Raw genomic sequence first — 15,656 nt, forward strand, 5'->3', positions numbered from 1 at the left:
TCTCAGTGCTGCTATTAGAATTGCTACTATAAAAGATTATGTTGAGGATGTTGGAAATGTAATGTACAAGATGGTAACTCTAGTTAGCAATACTATTGCATATTCGAAAGGTGCTAAGACAGTAGATCCTAAAAGGCCTTATCATGGGGCATCTGGGTGGCTCAGTCGGTTAAGCGTCTGGCTTCGGCTCAAGTCATGATCTCACGGTTCGTGGGTTCGAGCCTCGCATCAGGCTCTGTGCTGACAGCTCAGAGCCTGGAGCCTGCTTAAGATTCTGTGTCTCCCTCTCTCTCTCTGACCCTCCTCTGCTCGTACTGTCTCTGTCTCTCAAAAGAATAAATAAAAACCATAAAAAAAAAAGCCTTATCACAAGAAAACCCATTTCTGTAACTATGTGTGGGGTCAGATGTTAACTAGACTTATTGTGGTAATCATTCAATATATACAAATATTGAATCATGTTGTACACCTAAAACTAATATTAAGTAAAATTAAGAGCGGGGAGGATATGTGAAATACATTAGACTCAATACAACTGATTACAAAGAATTTTCTATGACGTTAATTATTCCTTTAGGTGTAAACTTCTTGGTTTTGCTATTAAGTATAATTCCTACTCGAAACAAAAGCTTTAGAGTGCTACAAACACATGTGATTCACAGATAATTATCTCCAAGAGCTGACTCTGAGATGTTCAGGGTGCCATAGGTTTATAAGGGATAAACACCTGTTAAAGGTGAGGCAGGAAGGGGAAATGACACAAATGCTAGCCTGGCAAAACTTCCAGTCAACCTGTCTGGGAGCTCAGGAGCTAGAACTGCCCTTCAGAGTTGTTCCTTGTAGGGCCTCTGATTTCATTCTCCTCCATATCATATTTATTGGATAACATCGCCTCCCTACCTCTCAGAGAAGACCAAGAACATCCAGCTCTACTCCGCCAACCTCCAGCTGCCAATGCCAGGCTCTCCAGCTGTGCTCCTACTGTCACTCCTTTAGTCTCTTCAAACACACCCCTGCTATGGAATTTTTCTCTGTTTTCCCCCTTCTGCTGATCCACCTCCGAAGTTCTATGAACACGTTCAACCACTTTATTTTATATACAGTCTTTCTTGTCATGTGTCCCTCGAGTTTCTGCCAAACTCTCTTTTTTCCTCATCTTTTCAGCCTTGATTCTTCACTTTTAGCTCAACACACTCTTTTTCTGGCTTACTTCTCAAATCACTGTGCTCAAATTACTCACACTCACCCCTCTCTCCCAAAACTCCACTCCCCATCTTTGCTGGGGCTGTCACTTACCTCCTGCTTTTCACATTCAGTGAACACTTTTCTGCTTCTGTTACTTGACATCTCTGTGACATTGACATTATTGACCAAACTGTCTTCCCCTGGTCTTCCTTTTATCATTCTGAACAAACTGTTGCTGTCTGCTTCGGATTTTGGTTTTTTATTAACCCCCCTACATTTTAGTATTTTATCAGATTAAAAAAAATTTTTTTTGTTTATTATTGAGACAGAGAGAAACAGAGTATGAGTGGGGGAGGGAGAGAGAGAGGTGGGGGGAGACACAGAACCGAAGCAGGATCCAGGCTCTGAGCTGTCAGCACAGAGCTCGATGCCGGGCTCGAATCCACTAACATGAGACCATGACCTGAGCTGAAGTCAGTTGCTTGACTGACTGAGCCCGTATTTTATCAGATTTTATCCTTACCTCTTTGCTTCTAATGCTATAGGGACCTTCTCCACCAGGGATCTCAATATCCGCCCCTAATTTTAACTACCCACTATATGAAAAGGCAAATAATTCACTTGTCAAGATACACTCCAAAACCAGACTGCACAGGTTCACAGCTGGGCTCTAGGTTATGGGCAGAGAATAATGTTGGACAATCTCCCTCTGCCTTCATCTTTAAAACGAGCATAATAATAATCTCTACAGCATAGGGTCATTGTAAGGATATGTGGGTTAATATATCTAAAGTAGGGGTGCCTGGGTGTCTCAGTCGGTTACGCATTCGACTTCGGCTCAGGTCATGATCTCATGGTTCGCGCGTTCAAGCCCCACATCAGGCTCTGTGCTGACAGCTAGCTCAGAGCCTGGAGCCTGCTTCAGATTCTGTATCTTCCTCTCTCTCTGACCCTCCCCTGTTCATGTTCTCTCTCTCTCTCACTCTCTAAAATAAATAAACACAGTAAAAAGAAAAAAAGTTAAAAAATATATATATCTATCTCTCTAAAGTATTTGGAGCATTGCCTGGCCCAGGCATGAGAAACCTATCCCTGTTTTCAAAATAGCTGATCATACCTCCATTGTTGAAACATGGTCTTTGCAGATGAATTCGAACCACTACATTATAATCAAGTTGTCTCGTTCTGCTTTGTATTCAAGGCCAATTGTTTCAACTCATCTACGGAACAGTCTGATGCCTAAGGGAAGAAAGCCTTATTAGAAGAGGCTTCATGTGAATCCAGGCCCCCAAAGGGATTAATTTGGGGACCTCTACAGTCCTGAGAAGTCTACTTCTCACTTAGTGGTATCCGTAGTAACCAGAAACCCACAAGTCAGACACGACTTTACCCCAGTCTGAGCACATGCCCAATTTGATTCAGACACAATAATCTTCGAGGTCTTTCTTGTAAAAAGCAGCTACGTTTCATTGCCTTGTGATTACTAGGAGATGTAGCCAGGGTGAACTTTCACCTTTATTTTGTCACCAGTGTGAGTTGTTCTCATACTGTTCTCTTGTTCTCAGGTACAGGACATGTCGTGTTTCTTTATTTTTCTATTTTTTTTAACTTATTTAAAACAAAATTTTTAATGTTTATTTATTTTTGAGAGGGAGAGAACACAATCAGGAGAGGGGCAGAGAGCAAGGAGGATCAGGGAATCCTAAGCAGGCTCTATGTTGTCAGCACAGAGCCCAACGTGGGGCCCGAACCCACAAAGTGTGAGATCATGATCTGAGTTGAAATCAAGAGTCTAACCCTCAATTGACTGAGCCACCCAGGCGCCCATAAGGAGGCTGGTTCTGAGGGCCAATTCCAGTCTTTTCCTAGAAGGGCAAAATCCATAGGTCTCAAGGAGTTAAGACAACTACTTTTCCTTTCTTTTGCTTATAAGACTGGATCCAGAAAAAGGGAAAAGAGACAAGACTTAAAGCAAACCTCTATTGTACTTTCTGAAGTTGAGTTTACAGTGCATTTACTATCAGGAGATACACTTTTTTAAGAAACCAAACTATTTCCTTACAGAAAGATCTCCCTGGGGCACCTGGGTGGCTCAGTCAGTTAAGCGTGCAGCACTTGATTGAGACTCAGGTCATGATCTTATGGTTTGTGAGTTCAAACCCCACATCAGGCTGTGTGCTGACAGCTCAGAGCCTGGAGCCTGCTTCAGATTCTGTATCTCCCTCTCTCTGCCCCTCTCCTGCTTGCACTCTGACTCTCTCTGTCTCTCAAAATGAATAATTAAAAAAATTTTTAAATAATAAAGATATCCCAGTCTGACTCTATCCTAACATAACTTTTTTTATCAACCTTCTGACCGCCACCATGCCTCTTACACCTAAAGCGTTTACTTGCTCATTCCTTTTTTATTATTTGTGTGCTTTTCATAGAGTCCTTTTCCGCCCTGCAAGCTTCTTAATAACAGAAAGCTAGTTTGCTTCCTGCCCTATTATAGCCCCAATGCCTAGCACAGTATTTAGTGATAACCCATGCGCTTTAATGAATTTTGATTAAAATGCATTAAGTATTGGGGTACCTGGATGGCTTTGTCGGTGGGGCTTCCGACTTTGGTTCAGGTCATGATCTCATGGGTCAGAGTTCGAGCCCTGCATGGGGCTTGCTGCTGTCATTGTGGAGCCTGCTTTGGATCCTCTGTCCTCCTCTCTCTCTGCCCTGCCCCTGCTCACATTCTCTCTCTTAAAAATAAGTAAAATATTTAGGTATTGAAATCAAGCTCAAATATTCTGGTCAGGTGATGAAGGAAGAAGGAAAGCATGGAATCAGCCCAAAAGATAAACCATCAGAATTAAAATAAAATTTCAAAATCTCCTAAAGTTCATCTATTGAAAGTAATAATTGAGGGGCACCTGAGTGGCTCAGTTGGTTAAGCCTTGGACTTTGATTCAGGGCATGATCTCACAGTTGGTGAGTTCGAGCCCCGCATCAGGCTCTGTGCTGACAGCTCAGAGCCTGGAACCTGCTTCAGATTCTGTGTCTCCTTCTCCCTCTGCCCCTCCCCTCCTCATGCTCTGTTTCCCTCTCTCAAAAATAAATAAACTTAAAAAAATTTTTTTAAACAAAAAAATAGGGGCACCTGGGTAGCTCAGTCAGTTACGTGTCTGACTTCGGCTCAGGTCATGATCTCACAGTTCGTGGGTTCAAGCTCTGCATCAGGCTCTGTGTTGACAGCTCCGAACCTGGAGTCTGCTTCAGATTCTATGTCTCCCTCTCTCTCTGCTTCTCCCCAGCTTACACTCTGTCTCTGTTTCTCTCTCAAAAATAAACTAACATTAAACATTTTTTTAAATAATAAATAAATAATTGAAAGTGACTGAAGGTGATGGTTATGAAAGCAGACGTCATTGAGGAAATTCGCTGTCCTTGACAAAGAGCAGCTCAGCTTAGCACAGGGACGGCAGATGTTGGAAAATAGGACTGTATCATGCTGTTTATATTTCGGGGACGGGACTTATCAGTCATGCCAGGACATTAGTTTAGTTTAACAACTTTTGAAGATAAACGAATTAGGTGTTGGGAACAGCTGGGAACATGTTAGGCCTCCCAAATGAGAGACGAATGCCTAACGTGTGCTTTCTGCTGTACCTTTCTGGTGCCTCGCCTCCTGCTCTCTGGGACTCTTCCCCTGTACTGCCACATCTGCGTTAGCCTTGAGTCAAAATTTTGCTTCAGAAATGAACCCTAACTAAGCCTCAGAATTATTTTGTCACTTCCGCAGTCAGCAAATATGATCGTATAAATGAGAAATGGGGAGTAACATTTTATAATTTAATTTTGCTTACACTTGAGAATTGGTAATATATTCACATGCCACACAGAGTAGGAAGGGCTACGCAGTAGACAGCTCATCTCTACCTCTATTTCCCAGCCATGCCATTTCCTTTTCTAGAGGCAGGCTATACAAAGAGCTTTTGGGTATCTTTCTGGAGCGATTCATACACACAGAGACAATTTACACTTACTGTTTTCTTCCTGTTTTTGTGCAAAAGACAGTGACCTATGCACACCACAGCTTGTTTTTTCTGAACAACACTAGATCGCAGAGCTCATTCCCTATCACATAAAGAACATCTTCATAGCTGCTGTGTCATTGTGTACACCCTCTAATGAATAAGCTTAAAAAAATTTTTTTAACACTTATTTATTATTGAAGAAGAGAAAGAGACAGAGCATGAGCATGGAAGGGGAAGAGAGAGGGGGAGACACAGAATCTGAAGCTGGCTCCAGGCTCTGAGCTGCCAGCAGAGCCTGACGGAAGGATTGAACCCACGAGCGGTGAAATCATAACCACATGAACTCGGATGTTCAACCGACTAAGCCATGCGGACGCCCCAATAATCTTTTGGTTTTACAAACAATGGTATAATGAGTAATCCATTTCATACCTCATTTCATACATGAGTGGATAAAGTCTGGGATAAATTCCCAAAGGAAGACCTGTTGGGCTGCCTTGTTAATTCAGTGAGGTAGTGCCAAACTGCCAATTTATACTCAACTAGAAATATATGAAAGCAAATTGTCTAAATGAACCTTTAGATCTTTGCTAATATGATAATTTAGAAATGATATTCCAGTGTTGTTTTCATTTGCATTTCTATTTTTGTGAATAGGATTGACCAGGCATCATTTCTTATGTTTATGGGTCATTTGCCTGGCATCTTACTATCTGGAATGCAAAACATCCTCTAATCTTTTGGATAATGGAGATATAAGAGTGAGGTCAAAATACAGAAGTAAGTACGGATGAGAGACAAGCGACAGAGAGAGTCTGTGAAAGATGTAACGGTGTTTCAGTCCATGGATCCTGTCATCCCTGATATCAGCCCTCTCTCCTTTTCCTGAAACTTAATTCTCTTCTCCTAATTCTATACGTTTCTTCAATGTCCTTCCAATGATTTCTACTGCTTCCCTCTTTTTTTTCCTAGTAACAAAAGAATTAAGATTAATAGGTAGAAGTCAGATTGTAATTGGTTTAAAAATGAATGATATAAAACACCTCAGAATAACCATAATAAGAAATGGACAGGAACGATATAAATAAAATTACAAAATTTTACCGAAGAACATAAAAGAAGACTTGAATAAATGGGAAGTCCAACCATGTTCCTAGGTAACAATGACTATTATAAAGATGTCAGTTCTTTTCAAATTAATTTATAGGTTTAATGCAACTCCAATCAAAATTCAAATAGGAATATCTTTTGGAGCTTGAAATGGTGATTCTAAAGTTGATTAGCTAGAAAAAATAGAGAAGAGCCAAGAATTTTTTTTGTAATTTTTTTAATGTTTATTTTTGAGAGAGAAAGAGAGACAGAGTGTGAGCAGGGGAGGGGCACAGAGAGAGAAGGAACACAGAATCTGAAGCAGGCGCCAGGCTCTGGGTTGTCAGCACAGAGCCTGACATGGGGCTCAAATTCAGGAACTGTGAGATCATATCCTGAGCTGAAGCTGGACCCTTAACTGACTAAGCCACCCAGGCACCCCAAGAAATGTTTTAAAAAGAAAATTGAGTAGGGGTGCTTGGGTGGCTCAGTCGGTTAAGCGTCCAACTTTGGCTCAGGTCATGATCTCAAGGTACGTGGGTTCGAGCCCTGCATCGGGCTCTGTGCTGACCCCTAGCTCGGAGCTTGGATTCTGTCTTTGGATTCTGTGTCTTCCTCTCTCTGACCCTCCCTGCTCGTGCTGCATCTCTCCATCTCTCAAAAATAAATAAATAAATAAAACATTAAAAAAAAAAAAGAAAATTGGGGGGAACAAGGAGTTCCTACTCAGTGCCCTCCCCACCTCAAAGGACTTAATAAAGGTGCCTTTGTAACTGTCTCTCCTTCTCAACATAATCCTCACCTCGGAGCACAGTTGATTCATCCAAGATAGATATTCTCTTTTTTGCTTAAAGTAACTTTAATAAATTTGTTAGTTATAACTAGAAGACTCTTAATCCAAGGATGTGCACCACAATGTATCAAAAGATATTAAAACAACTCATGAAGCAGAGGGCTACTTGTATAAACTTTTCTAAGCCTATCTTTGGAACAGAGTAAATAGCCAAAAATAGATATGATGACTTATAAAAATGATGTAAATAATAATGTTGGCATCACATTGTGATACATAAAAGAAGTTATTCAATACATTGGCTGGCTGTGATAAGCTAAATTGTCACCTTACCACGTATACTGAAAAAATACCAGATGTTACATGTAAGAAGTGTTCAAAGTAAGATAAACAAACAAATATTAAAACATGTGCCTGAAATATAAGTCATGTTTGCTAAAGTGCGGGTTAAAAAGCTAAAGAATATTTAAGGGACTATTTACTTGTTCTTGAGCTGAGGGGAAAATGGTCTACACATAAAATCAATTGGTAAACAAAAGAACCAAAAATCAAAGACCTGACGACCTGAGAAATTTAAAAGAAATCATCAAAAATTGAAAAGTAAATTACAAAGGAAAAGTATCTAACAAAAAGTAAGTAGTAGTTAAAATCAATAATGAGGGGCGCCTGGCTAGCTCAGTCAGTTAAGCATCCAGCTTCGGCTCAGGTCATGATCTCACAGTTCCTGGTTCGAGCCCCACGTTGGGCTCTGTGCTGACAGCTAGCTCAGAGCCTGGAGCCTGCTTCAGATTCTGTATCTCCCTCTCTCTCTGACCCTCCCCTGCTCATACTGTCTCTCTCTGTCTCTCAAAAATAAATAAAACATTTAAAAAATCTTGAAAGAATAAAATCAATAATGAAAACACTGAAACTTCAATAGGAAAAGGTGCAATGACAATGTATAGATGAATCTCAGAAGTGAAAAAAATAAAGTGAAAATTCGTCATTGATAGTTAAAAAATAAGACACCAATGACATATCATTGTACGCTATATAAAATGAAGACTCTGAAATTAATAAGTTTGAGACTGATGAAGTTGTTTCAAAATAAGTCCAATCAGGGGTGCCTGGCTGGCCCAGTCAGTAGAGCATGCAACTCTTGATCTCGGGGCTGTGAGTTCGAATTCCATGTTGGGTTAAATAAGAGATTACATAAAAATAAAAAAAATCTTAAAAATAATAATAATAAAAGGCCCAGGGGAACCTTGGTGGCTTAGTCAGTTAAGCGTCCAACTCTTGATTTCAGTTCAGGTCACAATCCTGTGGCTCATGAGATGGAGCCCCATGTCGAGTTCTGCACTGACAGCACGGAGCCCACTTGGGATTTTCTCACTCCTCTCTGCCCCTCTCCTCTTACACAGTCTCTCTCAAAATAAATAAATAAACTTAAAAAAAAAAAGCCCAATCATATGCTCCTGTTGAGAGCCCAAGTTGGTACAGTAAAACCTTGGATTGCAAGTAACTGTTCATCTTGTCCACAAGATGAGCAAACATTTCTAATGAATTTTAACTTGATAAACGAATGATGTCTTACAATATGAGTAGTATTTGATGCTAAACCTCACATGAGCCAATGGTTCTTCCCTCTCTCTCTTTCTCTCTCTCTCTCTCTCTCTCTCTGTGTGTGTGTGTGTGTGTGTGTGTGTGTGTGTGTGAGTGAGAGAGAGAGAGAGAGAGAGAGAGAGAGAGAGAGAGAGAGAGATATGTGAGTGATCATCTCCCATGCTTGGATGCTCAGTCTCAGGCTGCAGTATTTGGAGGAAATCAGTGATTTTTCAGAACGTTGGGAAGTGCCCACAACTGGCTCTAGTGTGTTTTTTGTCACTTCAAAGCACCTATGGACAGTCCTCTGCTTTTCCATACAAGAGTAAGCTGAGGAATGCTTTGCTTCTTTCTAGGTCAGGCTACCTGAAGATAGAGACCCTTCTTTCTTCTGCTGCCTTATTGCCAGTTACATTAAATACTGTATATGACAAGAGTTTATTAGTACTGTACAGTAGTCAACATCCGTGCAAGTGTATAGAATGGCCCCCATGCAGCAAAAGATTCCACTGAGCTAACAGACAGCAGAGATTCCGTTAGTGATAGTGAAAGTCTTGCACAATAACTCTCCTCTCTCTTGTCTCTGTCACACCAGCCATGAAGGTAAGTGCAGGTTAATCTGTTTATTTTTCCTCATATTTTGTATTTTCTTTATTATTTTATATTATATTACAGTATTGTGATATTTTTATATGAATGTTTTGGGGTTGTGGAATGAATCATTTGAGTTTCCATTATTTCTTAGGGGGAAATTCACATTACTATACAAGTACTTTGGATTACAAGCATGTTTCCAGAATGAATTATGCCCTCAAACCAAGGTTTTACTGTATATATATTTTTGAAAGTAATTGGCAAGATATACCAAGAAGTTTATCAAAGGTCCATATTGGTCTTTATCCCAAATTGTCTTTCTAGCAACCCAGCCTACTGTGCTTATTAAAAGCACAAAATGTAGTTCTTGCTTACAAAAATGTAAATATGTATGAAAGCATAATGCTGAGAGCCAGGGGGAAAGGGGAGGGAGGAAAAGAGAGGAGTGGCTTTGAGCCCTTGGTTACAGTTCATGAAGGAAGAGATTTATTTCCTTCAGAATCTACGAATTCTACTGAATTCTTGCCTTACCCTGCTGCCTTCCCTAGTTTATGTTCCCTGCACAAGAAGACTATTGACTAACTTAACTACTTTGGTGGAAATGGATATCACTTCTTTCTGCTAGATTAATATACCATATAATTTTTGGTAAGAGTACTGATTGCTTTAAGTCATGGTAATTGGTTTTAGTCCAAGCTTAAATAGTTAGAAATTAAAATGGATCCAATATTGGCATCTCCCATAGTGTCTACCTAAACCCGATGTCAGATTGACAAAACTCTTCATGGATGGGAATTCTGGGTGAGATTTTTAACAAAGACAAAGCAATGTTTTGTAGACCAAGTAGAACAGAAGCAAAAATTGGGAAAAAATGGGGCGCCCGGGTGGCTCAGTTGGTTAACCCTCTGACCTTGTCTCAGGTCATAATTTCACAGTTTATGTTCAAGCCCCGTGTTGGGCTCTGTGCTGACAGCTCGGAGCCTGGAGCCTGCTTCAGATTCTGTGTGTCCTTCTCTCTCTCTGTCCATCCTCCGCTCATGCTCTGTCTCTCAAAAATGAATAAACGTTAAATTTTTTTAATTGGAAGAAAATTACTGAATTTAGTTCTAATTAGAGAGATAAGACTGATTCATGGGCACGCTGTAAGTGATTACATAACACTTACTAAAAAACAATGAAGGGGTACCTGGATGGCTCAGCTGGCTAAGCATTGAACTCTTGATTTCCCCTCAGGTCATGATCTCATGGTTTGTGAGTTTGAGCCCCACATTGGGCTGTGCACCAGCAGTGTGGAACCTACTATGGATTCTCCCTTCCTCACCCTCTGTCTGCCCCTCCCCTGCTCTATCTCTCAAAATAAATAAATAAACCTAAAAGAAATGAAATTGAGCCTTTCAAGAAGATGCTCTTGAATCCATTCCTTGCTTGATGGATCAAATCTTTTGACATAGTTGACTGCTTGACCACTCCTTTCTTGTCTTTTTCCTCAGTCTTCACAATTCCACATTCTCCTGGCATTTCTCACTTTTGCCCTGCTCCCTCAGGTTAAATAATAGTTGGATTAGTTCAGGTAAAGGCTAGAGTCCTGTAATAAGAGATGAAAATTACTTAAACAAGATAATTATTTCTCATGTAATACTTTGCATTCGTGCTTCAGGAATAATATGGTGGCCCAGGGATTTGGAGAACCCATTGCCCTTTTAACATATGACAACTATTTGAATATGGCTCTCATCTATGTGCTCTAAGTTACGTTACTACCATATCTGCATTCAAGTTCATGGAAATGGGGGACATGCTTTGTTCCTATGGCTAGAAATTGCAAATTTCATTTCTGCAAAATGTCAGAGAGCAAAACTCAGTCATGTGACCACAAATAACTCCAAAGGAAGCTGGGACACAGTCTCTATTTGGGGAGCCATGTACCCAGCCTAACCTGTATTATATAGAAAGATACCACTCTCTAACACACCTAATTTTTTTAGCCAGGGTTTCTCTTCTGAAATTCAAAACTGATGAGTAAACAGTTGAATAAATATAAGTTATCTATATGGTACATATATCTTTTAAATTGATGTATAACACACATGCAGTAAAGTATGTAAAATACACTAATATACATGTTAAATCTTAATGAATCTTACATATATACATACCTATTTAACCTCCATCTAGATTAAGACACCCTTCACCCTTCAAAGTTTTCTTTTTCCAGTCAAGCCTTATTTCTCCTGCTTAGATAATTATATCAGCTTAAAATTTTTTTTAATGTCTTTTATTTATTTTTGAGAGACAGAGAGAGACAGTGCGAGCAGGGGAGGGTCAGAGAGAGAGGGAGACACAGAATCCGAAGCAGGCTCCAGGCCCTGAGCTGTCAGCACAGAGTCCGACGCGAGGCTGGAACCCACAAAACATGAGATCATGACCTGAGCCGAAGCGGGCGCTTAACCGACTGAGCCACCCAGGCGCCCCTTATATCAGCTTTCTTAATGGTTGCATCTATTGCAGTAAATTCACTGATGATCTTTCAATTTCTCTTTCTCTGTCTATATATATATATTTCCCCCCTTTGCATCTGGAACTTCACCTCACCCATTACTATTCTCTCTTTTCTCTTTTTCCTCTGCTAATCCTGCTGTAATTCAGATCTCAGGGCTTTTTCTTTCTTTCTAAGATTTTACTTATTTATTTTTAATTTTTTTTACATTTATTTATTTTTGAGAGACAGAGAGTGAACAGGGGAGGGGCAGTGAGAGAAAGAGACACAGAATCTGAAGCAGGCTCCAGGCTCTGAGCTAGCTGTCAGCACAGAGCCTGATATGGAGCTCCAACCCATGAACCGTAAGATCATGACCTGAGCCGAAGTCAGATGCTTAACCGACTGAGCCACCCAGGCACCCCTAAGATTTTATTTTTAAGTAATCTCCATACCCAACATGGGATTTGAACTCAAAACCCCGAGATAAAGAGTTGATTGTTCTACTGACTGAGCAGGCAAGGAGCCACTCAGATCTCAGTTTAGATATCACTTTTTATCACGAAGCCCTATTTGTTGCTATTATGGATTTGCCTAAATAATTTTGTTATGGTTATCTAAACTGGGGGAAAGGAGAAAGAAAATTCCATTGAATATGGTTTCATTTGCACTATATTATTTTGGGTAAGTGACTTAGAGATCATATTTTACTGGTCAATGAGACTGGTCACAAAAAATGTTTTTATTCCTTATATTAAATATTACTACTGTAAGTCAGCTACAGCAGCAAATCAGAAATATTGAAACCTTTGCTCTTCTGAGTGGTTCTTACAAGTAAATAAACTATTGTAAGGTAAGCTCATAATTCTTTTTAACCAATTTTAAATAAATGACATACAGTAAAGTAGACACATAGTAGTGAAGTGTATAATTTGATGAGTTTTGACAACAGCGTACACCTGGGTAACTAATACCCCAGTTTCAATGTGGAAGTTTTCCATGACTCCAGATACTTCCTTTATGCCTCTTTAGTCAGTCTCTCCATGAAGCAGCCACTGTTGTGATTTTTATCACAATCCATTCATTGGAGGTCATATAAGCAGAAATATATACTTTTACATTTTTGGCTTCTTTTACTCAATCTATGTTTTTTTCTTAAATACATATTTTTAAGAAATATTTATTTTATTTTTGAGGGAGAGAGAGCAAGTGAGGGAGGGGCAGAGGGAGAGGGAGACACAGAATCCAAAGCAGGCTCCAGGTTTCGAGCTGTCAGCACAGAGCCCAACAGGGGGCTCGAACTCATGAACAGTGAGATCATGACCTGAGCCAAAGTTGGATGCTTAATTGACAGCTACCCAGGTGTCTGGCTTAATCTATATTTTTGAGATTCATCCATGTGGTTGCATACATGAGTAATTCATTCTTTTTTATTTTTTAACCAAATAGTATTCCAACATAGTATATATATTGCAACTGGTTTATCCATTTTATCAGTTTTCATGTTGATGGACTTATGGTTTGTTCCCTAAACAGGCCATTTTGAACATTCTTATGGAAGTCTTTCTATAAATGTATATTTTCACATTTCAACTTTAATTAAAATCCAGAAGTTGAATAGCTGAATCATAGAATAGGTGTATTTTTATCCTGTTGTAACCCATTTTTGAAAGTGTTGGTACCACTTTACCCACCAACTAGAAATTTATGCAAGTTCTAGTTCCTCCACATCCACAGCCAAATCCGGTGTTGTCGGTCTATTTTGCTTTTTAAGTTTAATTATTTATTTTGAGAGAGAAAGCACAAGCAGGAGAAGGGCAGAGAGAGAGAGAGAGAGACAAAGACAGAGAATCCGAGCAGGCTCTGCACCACCAGCGCAGTGCCCAATATGGGGCTCGAACTCATGAACCATGACATCACAACCTGAGCCAAAACTGAGAGTTGGACACTTAACTGACTGAGCCACCCAAGCATCCCTTGTGTAGTCAGTCTTTTTAATGTTTGCCATTTTAGAAGTGTGAAATGGTATCTCACTGTTGTTTTAATTTGCATTGCCTAAAAATGTCGTACACTTTTTCTAGTTTTCCCTTCTGGCATCCTTCGGCTGTAGCATTCATTCTCTTCCATACAAAATGGCTGCCGGAGCTCTAGCTGTCACTCTGAATTGTAGGCAGAAGGAAGAACAGATGATCCAGGTCCTGAAGTCATGCATCTTCTGTGACTTCCTCAGAAACTTCATCCGGTGACTTACATTTGAATGGAAAGAATTATATCACTGATCACTTTAATCTGCATGGAATGCTGAGAAATGTCCCCCCCCCCCTTTTTTTTAAAGTTTATTTATTGCTTTGAAAGAGAGAAAGAGAAAGAGAGAGAGAGAGAGCGCGAGAGCAAGCAAACTGGGGAGGGACAGAGAGGGGGAGAGAGAATCCTAAGCAGGCTCTGCACTCCCAGCATGGAGCCGACTAGGGGATCAAAATCATGAACTGGGAGGTTATGACCTGAGCTGAAATCCAGAATCAGGCACTTAACCAACTGAGCCACCCCGGCGCCTGTGGGAAATGTACTTTTTAAAGTTGGTGTTTTGGGTATCTATTGCTGTGTAACAAACCAACTGAAAACTTAGTGGCTTAAAATAAAAACATGTTTCTTTGTTTGGGTTTTTTCCCCCACAAATATGCCGTTTTGGTAAAGCCTAACAGAAACAGCCTATCTGCGCTGCATTTGACATCCGTGCAGCAGCAGTTGACGCTGGCTGCCGGCCAAGCAGACTCACACGGTTGGAACTGTGGTTAGCACACCTACACATGACCTTTTTATGTGGCTGCTTGGCTTCCCACACCATGGTAGCTGAGTCCCAAGGGTGGGGGTCCCAAGAGAGACCTGGTGCAAACCATATTGCCTTTTATGACCTCTGCCTAGAAGTCCTATCTCCCCTGTGCTGTAGTACTCTTCACTGTGACAAACACAAAGACCGGGTCACGTGAAGTGGAGAGGAATAGATTTTCCTTCTTGATGTAGGGGTAGCAAGGTTGTATAAGAGCATGTAGGATCAAGATATTGGGGTGGCCACTTGAAGAAAATATAACCTCCTACAATTGGGCATGCTGCATGCCCCCGACTGAAGTGGGGTTCTCTTAGTGGGAAAGACGTGGCAAAGTGAGTTTCTGTCATGTTCCTTATACATATCACATTATAATTTTCTGCTTGGCCACTAGATAGTGATAATTTCCAGGAAGGCAGCAGCCAGATTTGTCTATTTTGTCAATTATTGATTCCTCATGGTAAGAGGGAAAAATGCATTTAAGAAATGTTTGTCACTGAATGATTATTACACCCATAAAGCTACATAGAAAATATCAGTTTTAGTTGCTTTTAAATGTTTATTTATTTGAGACAAAGAGAGTGGGTGGGAAAATGTGCAGGGGTGGGGGAGAGGCAGAGAGACAGGGAGAGAGAATCCCAAGCAGGATCCCAAGCATGGAGCTCAATCCTACAATCCCATGAGATCATGAACCGTGAGATCATGAATTGAGCTGAAATAAAAAAACCTGGATGCCTAACTCAGTCACCCTGGTGCCCCTACCGTTGGACTATTGATCAGCTCAGGTCTTGATCTCAGGGTTGTGAGTTCACACGCCATGTTGGACTCTGCAATGGACATGAAGCTTATTTTAAAAAATAAAAGAGAGGCGACTGGCTGGCCCAGTTGGTTAAGCATCTCCGGCTTCAGTTCAGGTCATGATCTCACAGATTGTGAGTTCAAGCCCCGTGTTGGGCTCTGTGCTGACTGCTAGCTCAGAGCCTGGAGCCTGCTTCAGATTTTGTATCTCCTTCTCTCTCTGACCCTCCCCTGCTCGCACTGTCTCTCTGTCTCTCAAAAATAAATAAAAAGCATTAAAAAAAAAAGAGAAAACGAAACAAATTA

This window comes from Suricata suricatta, chromosome 13 (assembly GCF_006229205.1).
Source record: "Suricata suricatta isolate VVHF042 chromosome 13, meerkat_22Aug2017_6uvM2_HiC, whole genome shotgun sequence".
Classification (NCBI taxonomy): Eukaryota; Metazoa; Chordata; class Mammalia; order Carnivora; family Herpestidae; genus Suricata; species Suricata suricatta.